Source organism: Coptis chinensis, chromosome 3, assembly GCF_015680905.1.
Source record: "Coptis chinensis isolate HL-2020 chromosome 3, ASM1568090v1, whole genome shotgun sequence".
Classification (NCBI taxonomy): domain Eukaryota; kingdom Viridiplantae; phylum Streptophyta; class Magnoliopsida; order Ranunculales; family Ranunculaceae; genus Coptis; species Coptis chinensis.
In genome coordinates this window covers 8,455,200-8,475,876 of record NC_141458.1, presented here as the reverse complement: position 1 = coordinate 8,475,876, position 20,677 = coordinate 8,455,200, and the positions used below count along the sequence as shown (strand labels likewise).

Sequence of the window (20,677 nt, the reverse complement as noted above, 5' to 3'; positions counted from 1 at the left end):
GGGTGTGCACGGGTTGGTTTGAGCTAAAACCGACCACCGAACAACCCTATTGGTTTATATAATATAATAACTAAACCGACCCGACCCAATGCAATTAACCGACCCGCAACCGACCCAACATTTCTCTCACCTAACCGTTACCCAATCCAACCCGACGGTTTTTCAATTTACCCGACATTAACCGAACTGACCCGACAATTTGGTAGCAGTACCACTATCAGTACCAATTAAAGCTAGGAAAATATAAAAGGGATGAAAACCAATTCAAGCTACGAAAATACAAACACTGATTCTTTATTCATAGTTTCATACTCATCATTCTTATACTAAAACACTGATTAAGCACATAATAACCAAAATAACCTACACGTTTTGAGATGATTTTGAAGTCTTAGAGACACAGTACACACACACAGAAATAGTTCCATAACACTCACAGGAACACTCACAACAGTACAAAGTTTCCTCGTCATATATGCCATTTGAGGGCAAGGAGATGCTGCTTTGAATTATTGTTAGTAGAAGGCCTCAGGACTTCTAGAGGAATGTGGGATTTGCCCACCATCATACTTCACATTTCCCTGACACCTATCAAACAAATAATGAAATGTGGTGGAACTTAACCAATGGAACTATGAAAGTGAAGACTAAACCACCCAACATATTATATGCCTCAGAATCATAAGAAAATGGTATAATGTTGCAACAGCACTAATGTCTACACACTGGTGATTATAATAGAACATGGTATATAATAAACAAATATTCCAAGTCTCTTGCAACAGCAAGGGGAAGGTAAGCAAAGCCCTCTTGGCCCTCCACAGCAAGTACACAGTGCGCATGAAAGCTTCCAAGTCTCCTTCTAGTGTCATTCAATACCACTGGCATAGAACTCATCATATTTTCTGGTTCAATTAATGGCACCATTGAACCATTCTCAAGTACCCCCTTCAAAAGAACAAACATTTTACTTAGATAACAATAATGCCAAAAAAACAAAAAGAGAAAACAGTGAAGTATCCTTACATGAACAAATCTCGCATTGTGAATAGTGGCAATAAATCAATAATGGTAAAGAGAAAAAGAAAAAAGAAGGAACCCCCAAAGCTGAACATTACAATTTTGTGAGTTATGAAACTTGCAAGTGGAGTGTGGGTAAGAAACTATAAAGACTTGAAATGAGGGATCTTAATAGGTTTATTTATTGAATCAAATAAGAACTTTAAGGTGTGGAGAGGCCAAAAAAAAATCAAGATGTAGACGTTACTCTGACACAATTTAAGCTATGGGAAAATATAAGTAACAAAATAAACTTAAAAACCTGATTACCAATCAATTCTCCGTAGCATTAGCCTCAGAAGAAGTCGATCCAAATAATTCAGCAAAGCAAAAAAGAACACAAGCATATACATACATAAGTCGAACTACACAGTACATATTTTAACATAACAAAATAACGATAGACTAAACATTGCAATGCAAATTATTACCTCCATCTAGCTTATCATATTGCTCGATATCATCCATTGACTTTCGAAGATTGATTGGAATTGATGGAGAACGAAGCCAATCTTGTGCACAAATAAGGGCCTCTATCGTGTTAGGAACTAACGAACTACAAAAAGGGTCAAGTATCGCCCCGTGCTAAATGCAGACTCAGAAGCTACGGAAGATATCGGAACTGCCAAAACATCACGTGCAACAAGTGAAAGGATCCGGTACCTAGAAGCGTTGATCTTCCACCAACCCAAAATGTCAAACATATCCCCACCAACTTCATTAGTTTCAGCCAAAAACCTCTCAACCCAGACTTATTCTGTAAGTTTTCTTCCTCTAGCAAGTGTTGCTGAAATTCTGCGGCTAGTATAGTAGGATCTTGCTCGTCATCATCAACATCCATTCGGCTTGCTGTTTGGCTCACGTTCACATCAATAGGTGGCTGATTTGAAGAAGGATAGTGCCCAACATACCACTCATACAATGCAACCAAAGCATCTTTCACTTTCTTTGTTTCATCATTAGCTTTAGTTTCTTTATACAACTGTTTGAAGGAATATGACACATACTTCATCTTGAAGCGGGGATCAAGCACAACACCAACATATAACAAAATGTTAATCTTATCCATTTCCCAATACTTATCAAATTTAGTTTGCATACGCAGCGCCATTGCTCTCAAACGTGCATCCTCACTTCCATTAAACCGAATCAATTTCTTTTGAACAATTAGAATTTCACTAAAGAAATTATTCGAAGTAACATAACGAGAACCTGAAAATCGCAATGTTGCCTTATAGAAAACTCTTAGAAATTTCACAAATAATCTAGCACTATTCCAATCAGATAAGGTTGGAAGCCCCTTGATCTTGTCATCATCAAAGTAAAAGGTGTACTGTGGGTCTTCAAGCTCCAATATATCAAAGGCACTTTGAAACTTCTCAGCAACTTCTAACATCATGAATGTCGCATTCCATCTAGTTGCCACATCTAAGCATAAAAGTTTTGTGCACTCTATTTGTTCTTCCTTCACACACTCCTTGAACCTGGCCAACCTAGATGGAGATTACCTCACATACCTCACTGCAGTACGTACTCGAAAAATAGCATCATTAACATCTTTTAGGCCATCACAAACAATAAGATTCAGGATGTGAGCACAACATCTCATATGTAAATACTTATGTTCCATAACGGTGTCTTTCCCAATCTTTTTGTTTTTCTTCAAGTAATCAATGGCAACAGAATTTGAACTTGCATTATCAACAGTTACACTAAAAAGACTATGGACACCCCAATTAAGAAGACACTTATCTACCATCTTTCCAATGGTCTCACCTTTGTGATTTGGAACAAGACAAAAATTCAGAATCCTTTTTTGTAAGTTCCAATCACTATCGATGAAATAAGCAGTCAAAACCATGTAATTTAAGTTTTGAATAGATGTCTAAGTGTCAGTTGTTATACATATTCTATTACCATGCAGAAAACTTTTTAACTTTCTTCTCTCTTCCATGTAAAGTTCAATGCAATCCCTACTAACTTGAGTCCGATAGGGCAAATTTGTGAACTCGGGTCAGATAACCTTTTACAAAATGTCAAATCCTTCACCCTCCACAAAACTAAACGGCAACTCATCAACAATAATCATTCTAGACAAAGCATCTCTACAAGCTTTTATGCTAAAACTAACAGCAACAAGCTCTTTATCTTTGAAAGACAATGTTTGTTGCGATTTATTAGCCACCACCTTATTATTAGGATTCTTCTTACATACTTTCATATGACTCAACATATTAGAAGTTCCACTACCTTTTGAAGCACAAGCATAACTAACAGGGCAATAATTACATTTGGCTCTTGGATTTTTGGGATCACAACCCTCCATCTTATGAAAATGATCCTAAGCAGGGGAAGAAAAGGATTTTCTTTTATTACCTGCCATAGTAGAATCGACCGTATCACTAGGAACATCAGTAGAAGCCATCTCCAATGAGATTGTTTTCCTGAAGAGACAAAAAAAAGAACATTTAGGAGATTGATTAAAACCACCACTATGTTACCGACATTACAATTATTTTCAAAAACTTTTCGACCAATGATGATAACAATGCTGATGATGAGTTCTCTACTTCACTATACTAGCCAAAAGAATCAAACTTAAACAGGGCAATTAGGTAATGTGAGTGATTTAATTTGAACTCTAGTGACAAGCTTTAAAGGACAGAACAGGACAAAATAATAACACTATGTACAGAAAAACTTAACATTTTCTTTTCCATAAATTTAAGTATAGCTAATTTGATTTGTGCAATAACTAGAAAGAGATAAAAAAAATAGTACAACATTAAAGCTGTGATGTATTCCCGCCATAAAACTTCACACCATACCACCACCCAATCACCCTAATACAGTAACACACACTCCCCTCCAATCAACACACTCTCTTATTCATTTGTAAAGAAACATAGTTTTAGAGAGGAGAAGAAGTTTCGAGAGAAATAAATGGTGATGGCAAACCAAACAAACAAACAAGACAACGAAACCAAACAATCACAGTTAAGCAAAAAATACAATGAAAGCCATTTAAATTTCTTACCTTGTTCCAAATGAAGAAAGAGACGAAGAAAATCACAGTTTCGCTGTGGTAGAATGATGGAGGAATGGTGGTGAGAAAGCAAGAAATGAAGACTGGTGGGGGGAGGTGGCGGCTCTGCCCTAGTTTTTTACTAATTGCGATACATAGTAATTGGTAGTTTGGTAATTTGTACGATACATTGAGATATTGCGGATCGGGTCGGTTATGTTCGGTTATCCCAAATCTAAACCGAGCACCGAACCGATATTGTCGGTTTTGCAATTTCACAAACCGACCCGAACCGTTTTAAATGGATAACTGACCCGTATAGCTCGAGTCGGGTCGGGTCGGGTCGATCGGTTTAGTCGGATCCATCGGTTTTATGCACACCCCTAATATCTAGTCCCACGATAAGGCGTTATAAAACCAGGAGTGTGTGAAAAACCCGCATCACCGAGGTAATACTTGCCTACAAATTAAATTTAGAAAAATATATGTGAACATGAAATCAATTATATATAATAAGTTACAAACAAATAAAATAAAATAAAATAAAAATTGAGAGGTATACCGTTTGGAACAATTAACTTGTCTCTAACTCTTGTTAGAAAGGGATCTAAACATCCTACTGGTATGAACTGATCCTTCCCACCCAGCTAAAACGTATGTTATCTTCATATCAAAAGAGCAAGCAACCAAAACGTTATGTCTAATATCACCCTTTCGATTGCGTAACGTGGTTGGTCATCTAAGAGTACCATTGCTGGCAATCTGGCATGAAAGAACCGTCTAGTGCACCAACACAATCCTATAAGAAATTTAAATGTGAATGGTCTCTAAGAATTTAAGTGCCCCTAAACTTTATGATGTACATAACTAATATTTACCTTGAAATATCTCATGGCCCAAGGTCTTGGGTGTACACTACGACCCATTTGAGGAGAAAAACTTGCACGTGCAGACTTCACAACTTTTTTTCCAAGTTTTAGGATAGCTCGCAAGACATTGTGAAAATGTCGATGCACTATTTTAGAAGATCTTATGACACCAAATGCACTGTGCCTAATATGTGTGTCATGGCCAACAATGAGAAGGAATAAAGCCACTTGCTCCTCTACATCAACCCTCCTACTAGGTTGCAAACCCTTCCCTTTTAATCGTGCACACAACCTATGAAATGCAAACCTATTCATTCTGAGTATGTCATGACAATTGTTATCACTTTCCATGTAAAGCCTCCTAAGAATTTGATCTCTCTAAATCCCTATTCCTAGATGGTTCTCGATCTATGTATACAATAGGCAATCCAATATGATAATAAATCCATACAACAATACAACAAATTCATATAATAGCTCGGTAATCGTTTATTATATTCCTACATTTCAATTATATATGCAAAAGTAACAAGTTATGAGGAAAAAAAAAATGTAAACAAAAGAGAGCATATCATCACTAATTATTTGATCGCAATATTATTTAGTCCGAGCATATCGTGAGACCTTCATACAACTTTCTATCTACCGGACTTAATAGTATACAAGAACTTTCGAAAAGTAAGTATATGACTTGTCCCTATTAAAGTAAAGGTAAACAAAAGGAGGAGACATATCAACTTGTGAGCCCACAGTCCAATTCAATCTAATATACTGATAATTAAGTTAAAGAAACCATCACATTCAACAATGTATTCACATAAGCAAAGCAAACATATATGACCTGCTTTCGCATGACCAAAGTCTCGGGTATCTAATAACACTGTGATTTCCAGTTTCCCCATCTGAGGAAACACTATTGGTGAACTAGCTCAAAAGGAATCAACAACTGAATGGGATGTAAATTGGGAATTTATGGAGGATCTTGCCTGCTGATAATTTTAATATTTTACAAGATTCAAAGCTGGTCAAAAGGGCACAATCTAAAGCTTCATGCATACACACAAACACACCCCTTTAGAGCGCCTGTTCATTTGAGATCTGTGTCACATGTAACTTCCTTTGTCTCAACTCTAAAGTCTTTGTCTGTTTGTCACAAAGAGAGGGGGAGGAAAGATGGGAACAAATAGCATGGAGGTAACTTATCTGCTAGTTAATTAACATGCCATTTAAAGTTAGAATTTGCTGGCAGCACATTCTCTATAAGCAAGGGTCTAAATTCTGTGAACTAAATTTTCAACCAATTAATAAGAACAGCGAGGGATGACCTCGGCATAAGCAAAGAATCAAACAAGAAAAGACTAGAAAGTCAATGTGATTTCTCATATATACCAAATCAGTCCAGGACATCAGTTTATCCTCTTCTTTTAAACCATATCAACAACAATATGCAGCTAATTTCATGTAGACTACGAAACAACAAGAGAAATGACGACTAAGGATGACTTTGATTGTCTAAGATAGTCATATTACAAGTATGCATATTTGAAAAGGAAAAGTTGGGAGGCGTCATCTCCACCCAGTTGGCTTCAGAGAGCTCCAGACCTTACTCAACATATGTAGGCATTACTGATCTTAGCTATGTAGACCACTTCTATTCTTAGATTAACAGATATCATGGTGATGGAAGAGAACTATTTGAACTTGACAGATGTAGGGTAAACAATGATGTCCCAACTCCAACGTTAATTCTGGCGCCAGCTACCATGGTTATGTTTATAAGAGTTATTACTGTAGACCTGGGTTCAAAACCTGTCAGCCCATTAACAAATCTTATATCTCATCAAAAAGGGATCCCAAGCTAAATGGGATAAAGACAGAGGTCAAATTGAACTTAGCACTCACCCAACCCAACCCATCCCCCCCCCAAACACACACAAAAATTGCTTGTTCAGGAAGGGTTAATGGACTTATGATTTCTTTTTATTTCCCATTTCGTTTGTACATGACAAAATGGGAGAAAAAGGCCTACGTGACAACCTCATCTCGTCCAGTTAGATATAAACCCCAAAACCCAGTTGGGTTCTTTGGATTTTTCATAAAATGACTCTACTTAATATTAATACTTGCATGATATAAAACACACGAAAACAGTGCATAGATCTACTTCATAGCACACAGTATGCGAAAAATCCTATCCACTTGTTACATTTGGTAATCCAAAAAAGAGATCAACTTTAAGACCGACATTCAGTAGCATTAAACCCTATATGATATTAATAACTTAAGATATCAAAATGCCTATACAAGGAAAATTTTACCACCCCAGCCTATATTCCCTCCAGCTTGTGAGTCGTGAGGTGGTTCATCTGTTTTTTGAAGTTAAAAGTTGCTTGATTAATTAATAAGCTCTCCCTACAGAGTAAAGTAGAGTATGTACGTGACACTCCCAGTTATACTGAACTCGATCAGCACACAGAGAGACACAAGCAAATAAGTTAACATTCAGTGCTAGTACTTCAAACTTGATAGAAAACTAGTTCAACATTTATAGAAAATAAAAAATAGATCAAAGAACATAAACTACATACATACGAAAATAATCAATATTCAATATATCAAGTTCAGTAGGAAAAAAAAATGGAAGAAACTCATATACAAAAGGTCGACAAAAGGTAGGTTGGAAAAAAGAAAATTTAAAACAAATAGAGAAACCTCGACATCTAAGCTATAAATCTCAAAAGGACAGGCAACAATAATAATACAAGTCCACACTAGAGCATGCCAACAAGTAAACAAAAGAAAAAAAAAATGATAAAATAGCAAGTACCTGTGAGAGTATCATTGCTACCGCAAAATAATTTTTTTGAACCTGCGCGCACAAGGAGAAGACTTTGTGTATCAACGAAGAGAATTGATGACTAAAAAAGAAAAGTTTATGTATGAATGAAGAAAATGAAAAATATAAATTTTACAAGAAGATTTTACTGTACCTTGATTGTTGCACTTGTTGCCAAGAAGAGAATATGTTTGAGCTTGACGATGAAGCTTGGAGTAGAGTTGTTGTTAAATAGATTTGAGGCAGTAACAAACCCAACTATCTCGGCAACTAACTTTGCAAGAATTCCCCCAAAATCTTATTCCCATTTCTCACGCAAATGGGTGCGACTTCGAGTGCCGCCGAATGTGGTAGTCCTATTCTCACGGGAATTCTAATTCACACCGTTATTTTTACCAAACAGCCCGTGAAAATGGTAAAACCCACGAAAATCAGTTAATGTGAGAATTCCTCAGTTAATGTGAGAATTCCTAGGGTAATGTACCCTAAGGATTGTATCATCAAGAACACCAGGGTTCCATGAGCATGAGAATGTCAGAGTAACACATTGAAATCAGACATTTAATACAACGTTTCATCTAAAACAAACTGTTATGTAGGATATTTCAGTTGAAAACATGTCCTTCAACATTGAATTAAAGGATTCTATCAAGTCTAATGTTTTAGCAGTATCAATTCACTGATTCCAGGAAATTTCTAATAGTAAAACCATTATGTAGCCAAGCACATAAGAAATTCTTTGTGCAGAAATCTGCAAATGACTTTCATAACAACAATTAATTTAAAATGTGTTCACTAGCAACCCAGCCAATTCCAGTAACTTTCATCAGCACGGCAGGACAAAATCAAAGACAAATATATGGTATATTGGGTTCTGCACCAATGAATTAAGTGTTCTTGAGGAAGACAAAATAGATAACCGTAAGGAGTCAGTAAAGATACCAACCCCACTGAAGGATAAAAAATACTAGGAGAATAATTATAATAAGAACACATAACATCTGCGAAAGACTTAGCAAATGTTACTATTTTCCTGATCTTCTAAACTCTTATTTATCCAATCCATCAACTACTTGCCCTATCTTGAGAGAAGAGATGCCAAACCAACCCGTCCTCCATAGATCAGTGAAGGAAACTGCTTTTTGGTGAGAGCTGATGCCAGACTTACACGCCAGTTATAAGCAGCTGGTATCTCTTGCTTGAAACTCATCTCTGAAGACCTGTAGTAAGAAAACCAGAGCAAACACTTCTAAGGAGAGAAACTAAGAGACAACTTTAAGCACTAGAATTGAAATAAACCCGTCTATAATTTCCAAATAGGTGGCATGGCTATGCTGTTATTAGGATTAACCAATGCCCAAAGGTTCATCACGATCACACGACCAAGCAATTATAAACATTAAAATTTAATAAAAAATTTAATTTCCTTGTCTATATACACAGGTTACTTGGCATTCCTGAAACTACTATTAACCCTTCAACCCTATTTATTCGTTCCGGCATGCCCTACAAGGCTACAACATATAATATATCTTGTTTGTCATATATATTTAATATCTAATATTACCAAAGACATCAACATCTATCGGTGTCCAAGGCGTGTCGGTGTCCAAGGCGTCTGACAATGATACACTGTCTCTAGAGATGTGTCGGTGCTAATAGCCTTGGCAATGCCAACTTCCAACCAAAAGGAACTCAAAACAATCAAGCCCTTACATTGAAAATACAATGGAGCCACAAACAGAAAACGGGTCCAGTTGGCATTGGATGTGTATAAAGATCAACTTTGTAGTTTGTTGTGATTTCTTGTTATTCTAAAGAACATGGATCAGCTAATCCAGTGACCAACAGAATATTAGACAGTTGTTCGATACATTTAAGAAGACAACCATGTAAACTTCCAGGATGATCTAGTGAGTTGTCAAAGTAGGAATGTCTAAAATTTCTACTATGTAAGTAGACATACTTAAATAAAATGAAATAGAATAGTTCTCTGTGAAGTGTGAACTATTCTCAGAACGGAAGATAGTAAGTAATTAAGTAAACACAGGCGTTGAGCAGTGAACACATACATAGGAGGCAATGGACCTTCACTTGCAAATGTTGACATTCCCTGTCGTTGCTTGTGTTTTTTGGATTTGCACTGCATAACACATACACTCTTCCACGGCGTTTAACTGTCTTACAGAACTCGCACATTTTCTTCACGGATGACCTGACCTTCATTTTGGCTCCTGAAAGCAGTCAACAAAGCATCAACTTTGGAACTTTGCCACCCATAAAAAAGCACAGAAGCACCATCAAATCATCAATATAGCATGAAATACATTTCTAGGCATGCGTCAATCAAGACAATGTGAAATTCTGCAAGCACTGTTGCGAAAAAATATATATATATCATATGGCGGAAAGAGCATCAAATCATACATAGTAAGGGCATCACCAATGCTGGCCCTCAAAATAGAGGGCCACGTCATCCTTTTAGAGGTCTGGTTAAAGGAGAAAAGCAAAATGAAGGAGCTACAATGGAGGGGTTCTACAGTGCAGAACTTTGAAATGAAGATCTGCTCCTGGAAAAACCAATCATTCACCTTAAGTTGGTGTAGTGGCGATGGCTTGGCTAAGGCAAACATAGGCCACTGCTTCGATTCTCAGTGAGAACATATTTACTATTCTATTTTGTAATTCGAAAAAAAAAAATTAAAAGCTAAAAATGAGAAGCTTCAGCGACTCGAACCCGGGTTTAACACTTCCTAGATCACTTGAACGAAGAATTAAACCAACTGTGCTGCATTATTTCTCTTGGATGCTTTTCAACAGTTGTGGGCAGAATTTTGTTTGTAGAACCCAGGTCCTTTAAAACTTTCGATAAAATTAGAGACACTTTTCAAGGATGGTAGAAATAGAGTCCCATATAAGGGCTGCATTGGAAGGGTGTTTCTTCAATTGCTCCCTCAAATTTGGAGATAGAGGTCCATTTAAGGGCTGCATTGGTGATGCCCTAAGAGGTTATACAATTTGCAAACATTTGTGTGTTACCTAAAAATCTTCAGTCCTCAAGACTCGAGTGTGTGAAAGTAAAAGATAATGATTATTGACAAGATATTTCTCACGGGGAAAAAAAAAATCAAAGCTGTTCTCTTTTTTGGTACACTTGAACATATTGTGAGAATCAGATAACAAGAAGTACTGAACAATTAGTAAACGGAAAGTTAATTCTACCACAGAACTACTTAGAATTATATGATGCAAGGAAATCAAACGCATATAAACGTTGCCCTAGATTACTAATAATAATAATAATAATAATAATAAACAAAGACAAATATTTTCCGAAATAAATGACTGAAGAAAACAGAAATTACTTGTATCTTTCTGAACTGAAAATGATTTTTCGAAGTAGTAAAATCAGTGTACACAAATAAACTCCAACTAAGAAGTAAGAACACACCGATAGCGAATGAGATTTCTAGCCACTCGATTCCACTTCAAGATACGTATGTCTTGTGCATTTATAGAGCAGACCTATTTTTAAACTATTGGGCCTCCTGCCCAACTCATTATGCTGTTGGGCCTGTTAAAGATTCATTGAAGCTCAGCCCATGATGCAGCAGGCTTTATTGGGTTATTTTTCTCTCAATACTCAAAAGTACGGGTGTTCATGTGTCGGTTCCGATTCGGTTTTTATCGGTTTTTGGTTCAGTTCTATTTTTAACAGTTCCTACTAGGCTCGGTTTTTTTCTTATATTTAGAAAACCCATAACCATACCCATTAATTAAGTCGGTTCCGGTTCATTCTTGGATTATACATATTTATTACTAAAATTGCGTTTTTAATTAACTGATATAAAAATTGGTTTTTAGTGCGACAATAACACTTGTAATGGTCCCAAATTCAATAATCTTTGAAAGTTTCCTAAAAACTTTAAATAAATCTTCATAAATTGTATGTACGCGTACATATATTAATTTATATTTCAAATCAAACACGGCACGTGTACATTATATTATACATATATACATACGTCCTATATAATATATATCACACACTAAATTGTTAGCATTACACGCATTCATAATCATATATATACATGTATACACGTATAATATATATATCAAGCACGTGCACTTATATAAATATTATCATGTACATATACGTTTATTAGTTAATATATACAATATATTAATTAATTCATAGTATACATGTGTTTAGTCATTGACATGCATTGGTATTAATATTTATAATACAAATGTTCAATATAATGTAGGAGTGTAAAAACAAACCGTTGACCCATCACCCGGTATACACCCGCCACCCAAACCCGCACCAACAGAAAAATAGACCCTCTACACCCCGCCACCGTTTCTACGCGGTTGGGCTATGGGTGTATGTTCTATGCTCGAACCCGACCCACACCGTGCCAAAAGTCGTTGACCCGCACCGTTTCAAGACTCTAACTCCAATATTTTTGTATTTTGTTTATATTTTCTTTTAACTTTTATAGGAATTTGGGAGATATGAACTGTTCACTTCTTTCATGTGTACAAAGTTTTGATCATACATACACAGCTCAGGCACGAATCAATAAATTACTTAACTCACGTGCACGTTGGAATATACTTTGAGTAAGGGAATCGTTCCACGCCTAAAGTCTAGAACATTTGTTGTACTTTACTTCACTAGAATTACTATATAGGGAACTTGTGAGAAAGATTTTTTTCAGTGATTATGCGAATTACACTACGGTGTTACTTAGAATTCAAGTTACAACAACTTACAAAAGCTTATTTTCTTAACACGGAAAAGATATAGAGAAAGAAAAGTGGAGAGTTGATTCGATTCATGTTAAATATTCCCATATTTAAGAAGCCTAATTCATGCTGTCTCTAACCTGTTTTGGGTTCATAGACAAACCCAAAACACGTTGAAACGGCGATCCTTAACAACATGAACTTATCTCTAAGGCTATCTTGTTAGCACGAGGGATTGAAGTATTGAACTGATATTCATGATCTCTAAAATATCTATTCAACCCCTGGTTCTATTTTACACCAACTGCTCAAATTTTAGAATCTGGATTCGATCAGTAGAGACTCGCGTGCACGACTAGCCCCAGTGTCACCTAGGTCGCGCACGCGAACTTATCTCGAGGTCCAGTCTCCACTTTTGGGCGATCACTGTCATTTTTTGACAGGATGCTAAATACAACCTAAGTCCTAAGCCATGATCCAGGACTCCTAAACCAAAGTTTGATCTTCACATGAGCGTCATCAACCCTCTACCAGGAAGGATTTTAGCTCATGTTTATAATTTTACGAATAAAGAGATGAAATCATAAATGAAATAAGATAGAGAAATCTTAATTTTACAAGAAAATATTTTTATTAAAATGTTTTGTATCAAGGCTAGCACTTAATTTTTGCTTACAAACTAAAAATGGAAACTTGGAAGAAAATGAAACTAACTATGGAGTAAAGGAAAAAACTACAAAGTGTAAAGTTAAAACCAAAAACTAAACTAGAGAAGAAGTTTTTTTTTTGCTTCTTAAGCCTCTCTCTTTTAAGCAAAAGAGATTGCTTAATTTCTTCTCCACCCACGTGAATAACATTCATCTCATTTAATTCTTCAAATTGATTTTTCTTCAAACAGGATTTTTGGCACATTAATTTCAACTCTCACCTTCCAACTAATCAAGACTTTGTGAGTCCTAATTAATTTGTGTCACCTATCAAGACTTTTGTGCCAAAGTGCTTGACTTGTGTGGAAGCTTGATGTGTGAGCTTGATCACCAAATTCTGTGGGTATGTATAGTGGGCTCACGTGCTATGGGTCCGTAAGTCGATTTCTACAAAATCTAGCCTGAGATAAAGCTTGTCACATTGATCGTTCTGATGGTTCGTTTGCTGGATTTGTAATCCAGGTTCAGAAGATATGGGCTTCGGAAGTTTGATGTTTTATGGCACATTAATCCTGTTCTGACCTAGAATTGTATTGTTTGAGTCCTCGGGCTTTAGTCGGCCTTCAATGAGCTTGGTATGGGGGTAAATCAGAATGCTTCACATAGACACATTATTCCGTGTTTAAATACTGGCTTTATCATCATTTTTACGTTTATTGCGAAAACCTATAGAAACATGAAAATACAATTATTTCATGATTATTAAACACATAATTAACTAAAATGCTATGTCTATATAGGGTTTTATATTACAGTTTTGGATGTTTATCATGAACACAAACTTATGAGTTTAGCAACAATTTCAAATGTTCAAGTTTGAATATTGGGCAGATATCAAGAGTTCAAATTCAACTTTCGAATTTTGGAGAAGATGAATCATTCATCCTTGTATTAATTTCAAATGATTTTAGTTTATATTTTATTGTTTTGTACCATAGATCCTCTCATCTTCATTTTATCATGTTATGGAAGATAATCAATTTATAAATAGTAAATCATGATAAAGAATTTCAAATTTTCAGATATTGTTTTGGGTTATTTCAAGTTCAAGTTTTAATTTTTAATTTTTGTTTATTTTTTATTGATTGACTCCATTTTTTTTCTCCGTGTTGTGAATTGGAAAGATATTACTTGTAGAATTACGAAGTTTTTTTTTTTTTTTTTTTTTTTTTTTAAAGGTGTGAAATTGGGTTAAAATGACAATTTCCACCCGACCTGGATAACCCGCCCTGTAAGTCAACCCAACTGGCCAGGTGATAGTACTAAGACATGACACTTCAACCCGCCCCATCGGGGACCACTGGATTTGTATCCCCTAGACCCGTTCCAACCCGGCTCGTCATTGTTTGACTTGCGGTTGATCGGCCCCACCCCGTATTACACCCCTAATATAATATAATATAATCTTACAAAACATACATGTAAATATTCACTATTATGTTTAGTAGACTTTTCACGCCTACAAAAAACAAACAAACTATATTTCTATTGCTAAAGTATACCATAATTAACCTGGCCTTTTAAATTAGACCAGCTATTTTTATACCACTAAATACCCTTGATCAAATATTCAAAAACAATATTCAATGTCTTTAAGAAGGACTACTAAGAACCACTTCGTCATTTTGATTTTTACTACCGTTTATACCCTTAAGTTGATATAATACCTAGCTTTAAGGATTTTTGTGTAAATTATAGTCGAAAATCAACCATATGCCATTGTTCAATTGTTCGCGAGGTACTCTTCACATTAACACCGAATTTATTACCATTTATATACCGAATTAAAAGGGTAGGAAACCAGATGTCTTTCTCTTAGGTATGCTTCTTTCTCTCTTAACTCCTTCTCATTCACTCTCTCCTAAAAGCTACACGCCAAAAAAAAAAAAATAATAATAATAAAATAAAAAAAAGAGATCCCTAATTATCTCTCTCTTTAAATATATCTCTATATCCTCATTCTAAATGTTTCTCCCTGTCTGTAGAATAACCAGTACAATGTAGAATTATTTGTATACGTAGTATATGAACAAATGTTTTATTACTTAAGTTTAGATACTTGGTCTCTCTCTCTTCAAATTGAGTTATCTCATTACAACAAATTCAAACCATTCAATCTTTTTGATTTAGTTAGTTAGTTAATTGTTCAATTTGTTAAGTTTTATCTATTTCGCCAAAAGATCATAGCAAGTAATTTGGTTGATGTACTGACACAAACTCTCCTATTCTAGAGGATCACTGGAGAAATCAATCAAGTCTTAGTCTCAACAGATGGATGGGTAGCACCAAAACTCTCAAAGAGAGTCGACAAATTCATGTTTTATAAGCTAGATGTCGGGTGTTGATTGGATATGCAATGGGTGGTATGACGACAAGTTTTGAGTTATTTGTCATTTGAAATGCCAATTGTAATGTTGAAATGGGCAGACTCCCAATGGCCTATGTTGTATGAGTTTTCGTTTGAAAAAACCGAGCCTTTGCTTGACAAGTTGTACTTTCATGGTGACAAAGCTTATGCACATAGTTTACGCAATCTAAATAGAAGCACAATCCGATATTCCAAACACAAGACCCTTGCTAGCTGGCTTACTGAAAATGTTAAATGGGGTTGTACCAAACTGGGGCTTTGTGGAACTAAATTCTTTTTGGCTTCTTTTCAAATAATCAAAGGCTAATTACATGTAAAGTGATGCTTCAATTTTTATTCATAATTGGTCCTTGTATTTCTTTTGGCGTTGTGTTGTTTAATTCATAATTGGAGCAACCTTCATGAAATTTGGGGAATTTTGATGGTCGATCTAATTTGCTTATATTCATTAGGATGATTATTGGGCTGATTTCTATTAAGTCCTTTGTAGTAACGGATAATTTGCTTTAGATGTGGTTTGAAGTGTGTTTAGAGTCCAATTACAGCAATTACATTTCAGTTGAGGCAATTGGTTGTTTAGTGGATGCATGGCAAAAATATGCTAGCTTAACGGCATAGTGTATGTGGAGTATGGAGAAGCTAAGGACTGATTCCAGACTCAAACATGTTAGTATGGTATTCTACTTGAGGTTTCTTCATTATAGTAGTGTAAGTCTTACTTTCATAGGTTGTATTTCAAAGGGGAGGCTCTTACAACTTAAAATGTAAGGGTTGTTAACGAGCATGTTGGCGCATATATTCATCTATTGTCATTAGTTTGTAGGCTCTTTTTTAATCTGCTTTTCAAAATTTCTTGGGATTCAATACACAAGGTTAAAGCTCTCCATTGGTTTAGCTATTACAAGCTTCTATCAATAAAGTACTAATGGTGTTAAAACTATTGTAATCTATTCCAAAATTATGAAAAATGAGTTTAAATATAAAGGCTATCCTACTTATTATTTGTTACTGCTCCTTGGATCTGCAAGTCCCTGCATGGCAAGACCCGTAGTTAAATGATAGCAAGATTATGCTCTTAATTAGTGCAGTGTTGCTTACATCAGACAGGTTTCGGGAGTAGCGCACACCCATGGCCACTCACTCATAAAAGGATTTGGGGTAACTCATAGATGATGTTGCATCACCTTGGGGGTTCTATCATTACTGGGATTCATGAGTTGGATAATTGTAGATTATGTGGGACTCAATGAATGTGTAATTGTTGTTCTCACTACATACTAGCCGAAGGTAACAAAGGTAATAAAGTGCTTTAGAATACCTAAATGTTGATATCACGTGTAGGAAATAGTACTAGCAATGACATAATTTTATAACGCAAATGACACAATTTGTTTGGTTTGCAGAATCATAATTTTGTAACGTGAATGACAAAAGAAGCATGACATGGTAGTGGGCGGTACGATTCTACTATTGGATAATCAATTGATATAGATGTTGTTTATCATACTTAATGGCTTATTAAGAGTTGTATGCGCCCTTTTTGGTTTCAATTGAATTCTAAGAGTTTGTTATTGGAAATAGGGCCATGTTTATACACCCGCTCAGTGTTGACATTAATCATCCTCAATATCATGTATGCAGCAACATATATCTCATTGTCTTCCTCATTCGAAAAATCCAACGATGGCCTTAAGATATTTTGGTTAATTTGTCTCAGTTGAAGCATGCTATTTCTTTTTGATAACTTATGTTTTTTAGGGTTCCCAAGTTGTCACCATTTTCTCTTCATTAAGTTCAGATTTGCAAATCTTTTTTTTTTTTTTTTTTTTGCTCTCATCAATTTTAGGTTTGTGTCATTCATTTATATATTTTTTGACTGGAAATGTAAACTACATTAGATATCACATATATATTGCCAGCCAATGGGTAGAATTTGTTATCCTATTTAATTCATGCTACGATCTATTTAATGTCCTTGCTTTAATGTGATAAATCATCATCTCTATTATAAGACTTCAAATTAGCTTATCAATATGCATCCCATGAAGGGTTTCGAGTTTCAAATGAGTACGTGGGTTTAATATTCTTATATAGTTCATCCGCTATTCCGAGTTAACTTGGTTTGGAGAGAAGGAGTTCATTTGTTGCCCAATTAGAAAATTTTATGTGATACTGATAAGCACTCAAAACTGTATAATAAGCCCCTTAATAGTATTTTGTTTAATAAAAGTGAAGTAATTATAGTTTTCATGTTTTTGCAAAGTTTCAAAGACTTAATCGGCAAATTTTCAGCAAAATCGCATTTTAGCTTGAAACTATGTTGTTTGGAGATAGGGCGAGATCACACAATCCACGGTATCGGGTTGTCATGAGATCGCATATCCCACGGCAGGCGATTCTTGTCGGCATTTTTTTTTTTTTTTCACTTCAAATTTTATGTATTGAACACACACGACATATAGATACCTCATTTTCTTTTTAAAGTTTCTTTATACACTCCAAGAACAATACCAAAACCATGACAAAAAAAAAATATACAATCGAGCCATAATTTTGCTATCTCAAGGCAAATATTTTCATATGCTATAAGAAAATTTTGTGATAAAATGAATGAAAAAGAGTTTTGATAATTAACATAAACAAAGACTCCATTTTAGTAAACAAAATCATCTCAAGCGACAACTAACTTTTTTTTATGGTGGCTATTAAAAAAATAAAAAGACCCACAAAGAACCACCTTCCGTGGGATATGGGATCTCAAGGCAACCTCGATGCCATGGATTGTGCAATCCGCGGCAGGTGCTTGCCGTTAGTGTCTTTTGTGTATTTAATGGAGGGGTGCTAGTACCGTTGAATTGGTCAAAGGGGTGTTAGTCCCATTTATGGGGGTGCCAATACCGCTGCCCATTCAACTTGATCCAAAAAGAGCTCATTCAAAGTCAAATATAATAGTCCAAAAATAAAGTGAATCAAGAAGAAAAACCCAAAAGCCCAAAACTATTAGGGTTTTGGCCCACAAGTGAGTTCTTAATGATTAAGTAAAGTAGTTAGGGGTATTTTTGTAAACATCATACATATAAAATATAGGTAGAGATTCTCCACTCACAATCCATCCATATATTTTAGATCTAGGGTTAAAATTTGGGGCTAGCCACCATGGCTAGTCATCATTAATAAAAGCTTTTATCTTATTTAGTTTTCATGTCTTTAATTCTTAGTGTAAGAGTAGTTCCAATGGGGATTAGCTAACTCCCCTTCTTGAGGAGGGTTTAATGAAGCCAATTAGAAGAGAAAACTTCATTTTAATGGAAGTAACTCTTGTGTAAGGTTTTCACAAGTTTCTTCTCCATATTAAGCTCCAAAATAGCTACTTTGGGCATGGAGAAGGAACTAAGGATTAAGAGGGTCATTTAGAGGTAAAGATCTCTCATTTTTCCTTCATACTAGTTGAGTCTAATATAGATATAGAAAATCTCTTATAGGGATCAAAAGTTACATCTTTTTAAATGGAGGATTCAACTCTAATGGTGAAGTTGAACCCTTCCAATCTTTCTCCCTCTTAAAGTTTCAATTTTCCAACTTGTTCAAAAGAAAAGACACCCAACTCCCATCTTTTTACGAATCAGATGCACCTTAACTTCAGCTTGATAACTTTATGATCAACATACTTTCTTTGGCTCTCTTGATACCATTTTTTTGGTATATTTCTCTTTTATCCATTTTTTCCTTTGTGTAAGTACTTTCATCCTAGGTTTTGTTGTTAATTACTTCTTAGTATATGGAGCAAAGGAGTGGAACCAACAAATGATGGAACTAAGGGGGCGCTGGGGGGTATCTAACTATTGTTCTAATATCATGGCTCTGTTGTGATTGTAATTCATGCACTTCAAGAGCACACACCAAACTCCGTAGAAGAAATTTGGACTTTGGCAACTCAGCCTGGTATGGTGCTTACCTTCTTATAGTTGACAAAACATTGTTCTTCCGTGACATAATCTAAATTTCATCTTAAAATGTTATTTCAACGCAATTTCAAAATGTGCCAAATCTATGGTAATATGCTAAACTTGCTTTCGACTTATCGTATCTGAATTACTACTCACCCAATTGCGCTGACTACGTTTTACTTTTTGATAGGATTGGGGATAATGCATTCCAAATAGGAGGGAGTTATCCTCTTTGGGAATTTCCTCGAGACACATGCATGCATAGAAGGAATCTTGCTAAAAATAGTTTTTACCGTTATCTGAGTAGCTTTAGTAGCGACCTGTGCAGTTTATGATACTAAGAATGGATCATGTAATACCTTTTTTGTTTGTACTTTCGTAGAGCATGTAACTTGGCTTCTTTTAGATTTCTATGAATTATTTGTGTTTGCTTTAACTTACATTTATGAAAAAGTGAAACATACTAAATATATTATAACGTTTGGGTTTGCATTTATTTAGTGTAATATAATACTAAATTTTATATATCAAAATCATAATAATTGGTTCCAGTTTCGGTTCGGGTACCCATCGGATTTGTACTATTTGGTTCTAACGGGTTCGATTCTTTATTGGTTCAGTTCTTGAAGACCCGCTTTTAATGGGATTAACATTTTAGAACCCATAACCGCTATAAACGGTTCTGATTTCGGTTCAATTTCGGGTAATCGGATACCCATGCACACTCAAAAACATCTTTTTCTTTTTCATTCTAAAATTTAGTAAATTGGTAAAAATCTACAGCTTGCTATGCAAATATTGTATTGGGAAAATGAATTGTAAAAGTCAAAAAGATAGTCAAAGTGTGCAAGCTTGTCGAAAATTTACAGGCAGTAAGTTGATTCGAAAAGGATTACTATTAGAGTATGGCTATGCAATAACCGGTTATTGGGTTGTCATTCCAGTAACCTTGGGAAGAACTCGCCATGTGTCCCTCTTACTAACCCCCACTATAAGTCGTTACCTTTTCCGTTTTCATTGTTTATTATTATTATTATTATTATTATTATATAAACATGTAATTTTAGCACAAAAGGGATCAAACTCTTGAAGATAAAAAAACCAATATTGAAAT

At 35.3% G+C, this 20,677-nt stretch overlaps 1 long non-coding RNA gene across 2 annotated transcripts; it reads left to right on the top strand.

The window, feature by feature from the left end:
• Window positions 1–18,738: 18,738 nt before the first annotated feature.
• LOC147507729 (uncharacterized) lies at window positions 18,739–20,033 on the top strand. Of its 2 annotated transcripts, XR_015216221.1 has the most exons (3): window positions 18,739–19,032; window positions 19,392–19,558; window positions 19,754–20,033. It is a non-coding gene; the product is annotated as an uncharacterized LOC147507729 (long non-coding RNA). The 2 variants fall into 2 exon arrangements; XR_015216220.1 differs by having other exon boundaries at window positions 18,998–19,558.
• Window positions 20,034–20,677: the final 644 nt, after the last annotated feature.